The 10,418-nt window shown below is 56.4% G+C and overlaps 1 pseudogene; it reads left to right on the top strand.

Moving 5' to 3' along the window:
• The first annotated feature begins 3,145 nt into the window (after positions 1-3,145).
• On the top strand, positions 3,146-10,070 carry LOC141954978 (olfactory receptor 14A16-like; annotated as a pseudogene).
• The last annotated feature ends 348 nt before the right edge of the window (positions 10,071-10,418 follow it).

Below are 10,418 nucleotides of genomic sequence, written 5' to 3'. Positions count from 1 at the left end.
ACTCCCTGCCAGGAGGGGGCAGAGAGGGGGGATGAGCCTCTGGAGCCAAGGAGCCAGCGCCAGGCCCCGAGGGAATGGCCTCAAGCTGCCCAGGGCAGGGTCAGGCTGGCTCTGAGGAAGGATTTCTGTGCAGAAGGGGCTGTTGGGCGTTGGAATGGGCTGCCCAGGGCAGGGGGGAGTCCCCGGGATCCCTGGAGGGGTTGAAGAGTCGGGCTGAGCCAGCGCTGAGGGATCTGGGGGAGTTGGGAACGGTCAGGGTGAGGTTCATGGTAGGACTGGAGGAGCTTCAAGGTCTTTTCCAACCCAGATGATTCTGGGATTCTGTGATATCGGTAAAGGAAGGAAGATGCTTGGGTGAGAGCAAGGTGGGACAACTGGGTGGGTGACTACAGCCTGCAGAGAAAGAGTTTGATGTAACACCATAGGACAGACTGTGGCGGAGGTGACAGAGGGCTGTGGAAAAGCTGAAAGCCTCCAACAAAGCCAGCCTCTTTCTGACTTTGTTATGGCTGCTATTTCTGCCACTGACGCCTCTGAGGAGGCACAGACCCCTGCAGCACTGGGGCCTCATCGCCCCCTTGTCCCTACTCAGGAGCCTGGCAGGTGCACATCTCCATCGCCCACTGCCCCAGGAAGAGCCCTGGGGAATGTGTGAGGGAGAGGATCTCCCTTCCCAGGGGCTGGGGGGCACGGCTTGGCCCTTTGGTTAATGGGCTCAGGACTTGCTCCTTTGGCTTCATGAAACACATCCAGGTTTACTCAGAATTAGAGCCACTTTTACTTTGCTTTTCCCTACCTGCCATCCCTGCCTCCACATTCCTGATCTAACCGGAGCCTGGGGAGGCTTTGTCACCAGTGTCCCTCAGTGGGACCCATTAAAGTCACAAGAAACTTTGTAGTTTGAATCTAACTTTGACTCCTTCAGAGGTTTCTTCAGCTTCTCTCCACGTCTGAGATTCACGGACTCAGCACCAACCCTACCTGAGGGGTCATTAAAATGCCTTGGGCTGGTTCTCTGCTGCAGAGCTGGGCCGGGCTCCTGGGCCGGAGGGAGCTGAGGGCAAGTGGTCAGCGCTGCAGAGAGACAGCGCTGCCCAGGAGCAGCTCCTCTGCAAAGGGCACCAGGGCTGAGGGCACTGCCTGCAGGTACATGAGAGGAGTGAGGCAGAGAGATTAAAGGTGGTCTGGGGTGGATGGATGGTTGACAGCTAACTGGGGGAGAAATCTTCAGAGCCCTTGACACAGTAAGTATCTCCATGCCTGGCAATGAATATGAGCTTCAGGGAGGGATCTGGTCAAGCCAGCACAGCCCCAGGAATCTCCCTCCTGTCCAGAGGAGGAGGACGAGCTCCCGAGCAGGGCTTCCCTGCTGCACTGCCAGAGGGACAGGCCATGGCTCTGCCTTCTCCCGGGGACGGCTGCGGGGGGGTGCAGCCGCGGGTGCAGCCGGGGGTGCCCAGGGTTGTCCTTCCGAGCAGGGTCCCTGCACCCCCGGGGCTGTGTGCTGGGGCAGGGACTCTGCCGCCGGCCAGGGTCAGCACTCAGCCTGCCCGGGGAGCTGCCCACGGCGCCGGGGGGAGCAGCTGTGGGGGGCAGGAGAGACCCCCGGCAGGGCAGGGTCCTGCTGCTGTCCCGACGGTGCTGTGTGGGTCAGGGTGGCTCATGGTTGTAGATCACCCCTGGACATTGGAAGAAGCAGCATTTCAAGAATAACATCAAGGCAGGGGCTACCTGGAAAGAAAGGGGCTTTCCGGGTGCTATCAGTTTCCTGCTTTGGTTGTGGGGGAATAGTAATGCAGCAGTCAGGTCTGGACAACACAAGGACACTCCTACAGCGTTACCCTGACAGAGCAATAGGTATTTTAGGAACTTGATAAAGTTCCTTCAGGTATTTATTTGCCTACAGAAAGGTCAATCATCTTGTCAGTATTTTCATGACAGCTCCAGGAGGGGACAGGTCCAGGTACCAAAGGACTGGCAGGGAGGGAGAGACAAAGGCTGACAGGAAGGGCTCCGAGCGGGCGGAGTTACTTGGGCACTGCCACATTAGCACTTCAGTGAAGGTACGTCCTACCTAACAACCCTCCCTGATCTCCTCTCACACCCAGCAGAGCCTCTGTTCTCAAGGCCATGGGCTCCAGGGCAGGAGCTGCCTCCTGTACAGGCAGAGCTGCAGCAGCGGAGACTCTCCCCAGTGCCCAGCTGTCCCTCCCTGGCCTGGCCTCCCTTGGCAGAAGCACTGGGCATTGCTCCTCGCTTCTGCCCCTGCCCCTGCTGCTGCTGCTCCTGTTTTCAGGCTCTCTGGGGATGGGGCTTTCAGCTGCAGCTCAGCAACTGGCCCTGCAGGCCCTGCCATGCAGATGTGTCCATGGCAGCAAGGTGCACAAACCCCTTCTAGCCTCTGGGTCTCTGGGAAACACTGCCCATGGGCTGGGGATAAAGGTGGCTCTTTTTGCCAGACATCCTATCTTCAAGGAATCAAAAAGCTCAGAGATCTTTACTGGGGAGGGGAGTTTTCAAGTGGGTTCCTCTGCTCTCAGCAGCATCCAATCTCCTGTCAAGGGAACAGCTGGGTGTGACCCTCCTGCAGATTCCAGAGGTGCCCGCCCAGGGCAGCTGAGAGCAAGTCTGATGGACAGCCTGGCTCTCCTCACTCTGCGCTCAGGCTCTGCCCGCTTGCACCCCCGCACTCTCCAGGGAGCACTTGTAGCAGAGCAGAAGTGTCCAGGCTGTGCCTTCAGCACGCACTCCTCAGGTAGGACAGGGCAGCAGGAGCCAAAGGCAGAAGAGCAAAGCCCCAGAGCTCTGCTCTGCAGCCGGGGGCCCTGGGAGGGACGAGGCTGAAATCTCTTGGATTTCATAAGTGGAGTTAATCAGCGATCACTGCGGGTTCCTCTCTGCCTGTTGGGGCACAGCAGGACTGACTCCTGCAGAGCCCCCAGCAGAATCCCTTGCTCCCCACTGCCCCCTCAGCCAGCTGCTGCAGAGCTGCACTCCAGGAGCTGCAGGAAGGTCATTCCAGATGGAGAGAGGCTGGAGGTTGGGGGTTCTGTCAGAACAGGATCGAAGTTTACCAAGAGAAAGCAGTCCTAACACGTCACTGCTTTTACCTCCTTTGGCAGGCCCCCATGCTCAGACAAAGCAAATGTCCAGCAGCAGCTCCGTAACCAAATTTCTCCTCCTGGCATTCGCAGACAGACGGGAGCTGCAGCTCTTGCACTTCTGGCTCTTCCTGGGCATCTCCCTGGCTGCCCTCCTGGGCAACGGCCTCATCATCACCGCCATCGCCTGTGACCACCGCCTGCACACCTCCATGTACTTCTTCCTCCTCGACCTCTCCCTCCTCGACCTGGGCTCCATTTCCACCACTCTCCCCAAAGCCACAGACAGTTCCCCCTGGGATATCAGGGACATTTCCTTCTCAGGATGTGCTGCCCAGGTCTTTTTCTTTCTCTTCTTGATCACAGCAGAATTCTATCTCCTCACTGTCATGTCCTACGACCGCTAGGTTGCCATCGGCAAACCCCTGCACTACAGGACCCTCCTGGGCATCAGAGCTTGTGTCCACATGGCAGCAGCTGCCTGGGGCACTGGGTTCCTCAATTCTCTCCTCCTGTACACAGCCAACACATTTTTACTACCGTTCTGCCAAGGCAATGCTGTGGACCAGTTCTTCTGTGAAATCCCCCAGATTCTCAACTCTCCTGCTCAGACTACTACTACTTCAGGGAAGCTGGGCTTCTTGTGGTCAGTGCCTGATTAGTTTATGTTGGGTTTATTTTCGTCATGCTGTCCTATGTGAGTATCTTGAGAGCTGTGCCGAGGAGGGGCAGCACAAAGCCTTTTCCACGTGCCTCCCTCAACTGGCTGTGGTCTCTCTGTTTATCAACATCTCATTTTTTGCCTATCTGAAGCCCCCCCTCCATCTCCTCCTCATCCCTGGCTCTGGTGATTGCAGTTCTGTACTCGATTCTGCCTCCAGCAGTGAACCCCGTAATTTACAGCATGAGGAACCAGGAACAGGAGGGGGCCCTCTGGAAGCTGTTTCCATGGACATTTTTCAGCAGGGATAAACTCCCCACATCTCCCCGCAGATGATTTCCAATGTCCCCCACACTAGGCCCGAGTTGTTTTTTTCTCTGTCTTACTATTATTACTACTATTGCTAATACTTCTATTATCATCATCATTATCCACACCATTATCACTATAATTGTCAATATGTTTCTGCACAATTTTGATTCATCCCACTTCTGCTGAGGCATTAATCTTTTCAGTTTCACCTGAAGCCCATAGAAAAGTCTTTCTCACTCTCTCGCAGCATCTCTGTAATAAACTGTAATCTCACCAGTAGAACAGTTGAAGGCTAGGATCTTCTTCCAGTGTGGATGTCAAGAATAGGCCAAAGGAATTAAATTCTGAAAAGAGATTTTTATTTTGTTATGATTCTCCATAGCTCCAGGAGCACAGAGCTCCCAGCCACCTTCTGATCTGTTGAGGCTGGCAGCTGGACTTCAGACTCCTCTGCCAGCGCTTTGTGGCGGTGAAGATGGTGAGTGGGCACTGAGGTGCATACTCAGGCCGGTCCCACATGGGAGGTGGCAGGCAATGCCCTTCAGGAGGGGAACCTGGAGCTGGCTGGAGAGCGTGGAGGATCTGCAGGGACAGCGCGTGCCTGGGGTGGGCAGGGAATGGAGCCCCACAAAATGTTCTCTGAGGTCGAGTCACCCAAAAGTGAAATGTTCAGTATGTTCAGCCCCGGTATCTGCAGGTGAATGAGGACTCTGCAGTCCCAGGGGAGGCAGAAGAGACCCGGCAGGCATGGGGAAGGGAGTCTGGAGGTGATTCATGTCACCATTAGTAAAATACAGCTGACAGAGCTAGAGGTACACCTGGTGCCTTTGAAAATGCTCCCCAGTCTCTCCAAGCACCACTGCCAGGTGCTCAGGACTAACCCAGCCTGCAGCCAGACAGGGCCCTTCCCCTGCTCCCTGTGAGAGCACCAGGATCCAAGAGTCTCCAGGGGTGGCAGAGAGGGCAGTGCAGGTCCCAGCACTCTCGGCAGTCCCTCCAGTGCCAAAGCAGCTCCAAATGCTTGGGATGGAACTCACTGAAATATCCAGTGAGCCTAAGGGGGAAAAAACCCAATAAAAATCCCCATGCTAGTGATCTCTAGCTCAGCTGGAAAAAACACTGACCAGTGTCATCTAGCTGTGAAATTTTCCCTGCTCAGAGCAGACGATAGTACTAGAGTCCTCCAGAAGTCCCTTCTGACCCAAAGAAAGGGCTGTAAGTTGGAGCTGGGGGCAGGGGACACCACTGTGAGTTGAGGCACAGCTGGATTTTGCTGACCCTGGCCTTGCCAGTACTGTCTGTATTATACTAATCTTTTGGGTATTTCCACCAGTCCTGACTAAACTGATCATGTTTGAAGTCACCTTTCCAGCAGTCTAACTGGACTTAGGCACTTTCCATTGCTCTCTAGATTTCCTTTCCTCTTACAGACACCTTTCACCCACCCAGCTGCTGCTTTGAGCTTCAGAGACGTAAAAAACTTCCCCGTCTTTCACCAGTCTGCCTAACTGTCTCTATAGCTCACTCTTTATAATTGTATTTATCTTTTCCTATCTGTCTGTCAAAAACATCTCCTCTATGGTTATCCCTCATGGAAGGTGAACATCTTTGGAGACAGCTTGGACTTGACATACAGTTGAGAAGTGTGTTTTCTTGTTTATCATGTTTTACTTTGGGGATTTTTGCAATTAGGAAAAACCCTTCCATGCCTGTTTGTAGCCGCTTCTCTAAGGAAAGCAGATAGGAGTCAGTGCAGAGAAGCTGTAACCTCCAGCTGCAGAATTCAGTGGAGAAGTCGGATGTCAGGAAACGTGACATTAAGTCCCAGGTGACCCATGAGAGAAATGTCAGGGCTGGGGAGGTGAGGACTCAAAGGACTGATCTTCCTCCTGGTCGAGACCTCCACCGGAGACATCCTGGATCAATATCAGTTAGAGAACGCTGCTGTCATGTCTTCAAAGCAGTCATTGAAATCTTTCTCTTTAACTCCATTCCTGAAAACTCTCCAATTAGCTGTGCAAGTCTTGAAGACTTGATGAAGATGGTGGAAGTGACATGAGTCGTTAGGGCTGTGTTCACTGTAATGAGCCCCGTGGTTTATTTGGTGGTCTGAGTCCCTGAGCCTCAGATACTGAGAGAAGGTAGAAGTAATCTCTCAAGAAGTCAAAGTCAGAAGTAAAACCCAAAGATTTTTGAAGCATTATCGGGCCCCACTGAGGGCCATCACTGACAATACCTCGCCATGGGCTTGTTAGAGACAATAATTGGAGGCTGCAATTACAAGGCCAAGGCACAGTGTGGGTGGCTCTGATGCCACGAAAACCCTTGTTTTGCCTTATGGAGCAGCTGTCCAAGCCTTGACCCCCACCCCTGCAAAGGGGGATCCTCTCCCTCATGTGTGGCTCACGGCTCTTCCCACGGGCAGAGTGATGTGAAATGTCCAATGCTCAGTGGAGGACCACAGTATGACGGAGTCCAGCCTTCCTGGGGTTCTGCAAGGAGCAATGAGGCCCTAGGGAAGTGACAACAGTCTGTCTCCTCATAGGCCCTGGTGGCAGAGAAAGCTGCCATGGCCAAGAGGAAGGAGGCCTCAGGCACAGACAGGAAGGATAGAAGCTCTTTGGGAAGGACCAGCTGGGAAGGCAAGGATGAGGAGTGGTCCTTCTTCTGAGAGGTCAGCAGGAATGCATGGACCTTTGCCTTGGGATGGGGGAAGAGCCAGCTAGGTGCTTATGGGTCAGGATAAGCAGGCAGACCAGCATTGCTGATGTTGTAGAGGGTGCTTGCTACAGATCACCTGATCAGGAAGAACCAGCTGAAGCCTTCTTCAGGCCACAGGCAGAAACCCCCCATTCACAGGCCTTGGTCCTCACAGAAGGACAACACGGAAGGACACATGCAATCCAGACAGCTTCACAGAACCACAGAATCATCAAAATTGGCAAAGACCTTGAAGATCATCCATGGTGTTACATCAAACTCTTTCTCTGCAGGCTGTAGTCACCCACCCAGTTGTCCCACCTTGCTCTCACCCAAGCATCTTCCTTCCTTTACCGATATCACAGAATCCCAGAATCATCTGGGTTGGAAAAGACCTTGAAGCTCCTCCAGTCCAACCATTAACCCCACTCTGACCGTTCCCAACTCCCCCAGATCCCTCAGCGCTGGCTCAGCCCGACTCTTCAACCCCTCCAGGGATCCCGGGGACTCCCCCCCTGCCCTGGGCAGCCCATTCCGACGCCCAACAGCCCCTTCTGCACAGAAATCCTTCCTCAGAGCCAGCCTGACCCTGCCCTGGGCAGCCTGAGGCCATTCCCTCGGGGCCTGGCGCTGGCTCCTTGGCTCCAGAGACTCATCCCCCCTCTCTGCCCCCTCCTGGCAGGGAGTTGCAGAGGGCCAGGAGGTCTCCCCTCAGCCTCCTCTTCTCCAGACTGAACCCCCCCAGTTCCCCCAGCCGCTCCCCAGCAGACCCGTGCTCCAGACCCTGCCCCAGCTCCGTTGCCCTTCTCTGGCCACGCTCGAGTCATTCAATGGCCTTTTTGGGGTGAGGGGCCCAAAACTGAACCCACTCAGCGAGGGGCGGCCTCCCCAGTGCCGAGCCCAGGGCTCAGATCCCTTCCCTGTCCCTGATGGCCATGCTAGTACAGTTGGGCTCAGCCCATGGGTCCAGCCCGTCCAGGTCTCTCTGCAGCCTCCCCACCCTCGAGAGATCAACACTCCCACCCAACTGGGTGTCATCTGCAAACTGACTGAGGGGGCACTCGATCCCCTCGTCGAGATCATCAATACAGATGTTAAACAGGAGTGGCCCCAGCACCCAGCCCTGGGGGACACCACTCGTGACCGGCCGCCACCTGGATTTAACTCCGTTCACCTCAACTCTCTGGGCCCGGCCGTCCAGACAGTTTTGTACCCAGAGAGCGTGTGCCCATCCAAGCCTCCAGCAGGCAGTTTCGCCAGGAGAATGCTGTGGGAAAAGGTGTCAAAGGCCTTACTAATGTCGAGGTAAACAGCATCCACAGCCTTTCCCTCATCTGATAAGCAGGTCACCCTGCCATAGAAGGAGATCAGGTCTGTCAGGCAGGACCTGCCTTTCATAAACCCGCTGACTGGGCCTGAGCATCTGGTTGTCCCTCATGTGTTGCATGATGGTGTTTAGGATGAGCTGCTCCATCAGCTTCCAGGGCACTGAAGTCAAGCTGACAAGCCTGTAATTTCCCGGATCATCCATCCAGGCATTCTTATAGATGGGCGCCACATCGGCCAATTTCCAATCTGTCGAGACCTCCCCGCTCAGCCCGGACTGTTGGGAAATGACGGAAAGCGGCTTGGTGAGCACCCAGCCAGCTCCCCCTGGTATCCCCTTCCCAAAAGACACGTCCCAAGACACCTGGGCTAAAGGATTGTTCCTTCCAGTACAAGAGGTCCTACAGCAAACCCCCTTGTTTTCTCCGGGATTTGATCACCAGAGAGCTGCCCACCAGCCCCTGGACAGAAGAGCACACATCCTAATTAAAGGCAACATGTAAAAGGCCAAAACAACAAAAGTCGAGATTCATTGGTGGCATCTGGTGAGTGACAAAGATAGAGCAGCTTTTGGTAACAATTCCTTGAAGGGAAAGCCAGGGTTGATAGGCATCCCCGCTGGAAGGCTCTTACAGAGGAGAGTGTCAAACAGCGCCAACTGGCACGTTTGGGCGTTGTCTGGGAAATGTCCAACCCTGTCAAGGTACCACAGAGCTCTCTGCAGCCAGGCCCCAGCGAGGGACTCCTGTGGGCTCACCTCTGAGAACACAGAGCGATGGGCCACCAGCCCTGCCGACAGAAAACACCTTCTGAGCAGCGGGTGCAGAGAGTACAGCGCCCTCAAACCAGCAAACCAGCCAGGTCAGCCCCCGGACACCCAGCATCTCCCCGCAGCACCTGCAGCCACGTCTGCAGCCCAGCCCTGCTGTCAGGAGTCCGCTCGCGCTGGGCGGGTCAGCACCCGCACGTGGGGGTGCTGATGTCACCGTTTCCATGGTGACTTGCCAAGGGTGTCCCTGCCCAGATATGGGGGTGTGATGTCACAATGGCCATGGTGACACCACCAAAGCTGTCCCAGCCCATCTATGGGGGTGCTGATGTCACAACGGCCGCTGTGCCCCACGGCAACAAGCCTCTAACAAGGGTCGCTGGGTTCCAGCCGTGCGTCAGTGCGACCTGGGAGGTGAGGAGAGAGCAGGGCAGGGAAGGGGCTGGTCGGGGGCTGCTGAGGGAGGAGTGGGGGGTCCCACACCTCGGGGCGCCGGGGCTGTGCTGAGAGCTGACCCGCGCCCCGCTTCTCCCTCAGAGCCAGCCGAGGAGCATCTGGGAGAGACACCCCGGTGCTGCTGGGACAGGGACGCTCCCAACGTTCGCTGAGGACGTGCGCCATGGCTGAGAGGCGAGAGGAGGAGGCCCCCGACTCGATGGAGCAGGGTGAGAGCAAAGTTTCCCTCCCGCAGCACAGCAGAGGGGCTGTCGGGGGTCAGCGTGGGGCCGAGCATGGTGGCAGGGGGAGGCAGTGCCTGCGATGCCCCTTCCTCGCCACGGCCCCCAGCCCTGCCCCTCAGCCCCTCAGGGACGGAGCAGGGCCCTGGGGACGATCCCTCAGGGACGCTTCCCCCAGCCCCACAGAGGTGCTCATTCCCGCCGGCGTTTGCTCTCTCCCCTCCAGCGTGCATGCTGTGCGGCCGGGTAGCGGCAGATCCAGAAGTCTGCGGGCGCAAAATTGAGAAGGAAGATTTCTGTGCCCATCTGTTTTGCATGGTGAGTGCCACAGGGCTCCCTCCAGCTCGCCGACAGCCACTCCTGGCCACAATCCCCTCATCAGCTCCTCTTCTCTTCTGCAGTTTTTTGCCAGCCACCTTCGTTACTGGCAGGATGAGCAACCAGGGATGCTGGGATTTCTCATTCAGGACCTTCTCGACGCAGTCGAGTGGGCAGCACAGAAGGTGAGGACCTTGAACGTATGAGGGAGATTTGTGTGAGGAGAGGTCTGGGGGAGCTTAGCCCAGAGCCCAGGGAAGAACTCCCAGCCCCTCCAAGCAGCCCCGGGACAAAAGCCTTGCTCCCAGCAGCTCCACAGAGCTCCAGCCCAGGAGCCTGGGGCGCCGGGCGGATCTGTGGGCTGTGGCCCAGCAGCGGCCACATCCTGCGCCCTGCCCGGAGGCGTGGGGCTGGCTGGGGAGGCCCTGAGGCTGCCGCTGACGGGGCTGCTCTGCTCTTTCCAGCGATGCTTCGTCTGCGGGCAGAGCGGGGCCGCCATCACCTGCTGCCGGGAGGGCTGCGACCGGAGCTTCCACCTGCCCTGTGCCATCGAG

The sequence above is a fragment of the Athene noctua genome, unplaced genomic scaffold (genome assembly GCF_965140245.1).
Source record: "Athene noctua unplaced genomic scaffold, bAthNoc1.hap1.1 HAP1_HAP1_scaffold_48, whole genome shotgun sequence".
Lineage (NCBI taxonomy): Eukaryota > Metazoa > Chordata > Aves > Strigiformes > Strigidae > Athene > Athene noctua.
The sequence above is the reverse complement of the archived record's forward strand: the minus strand, read 5'-3'. Positions and strand labels throughout refer to the sequence as shown.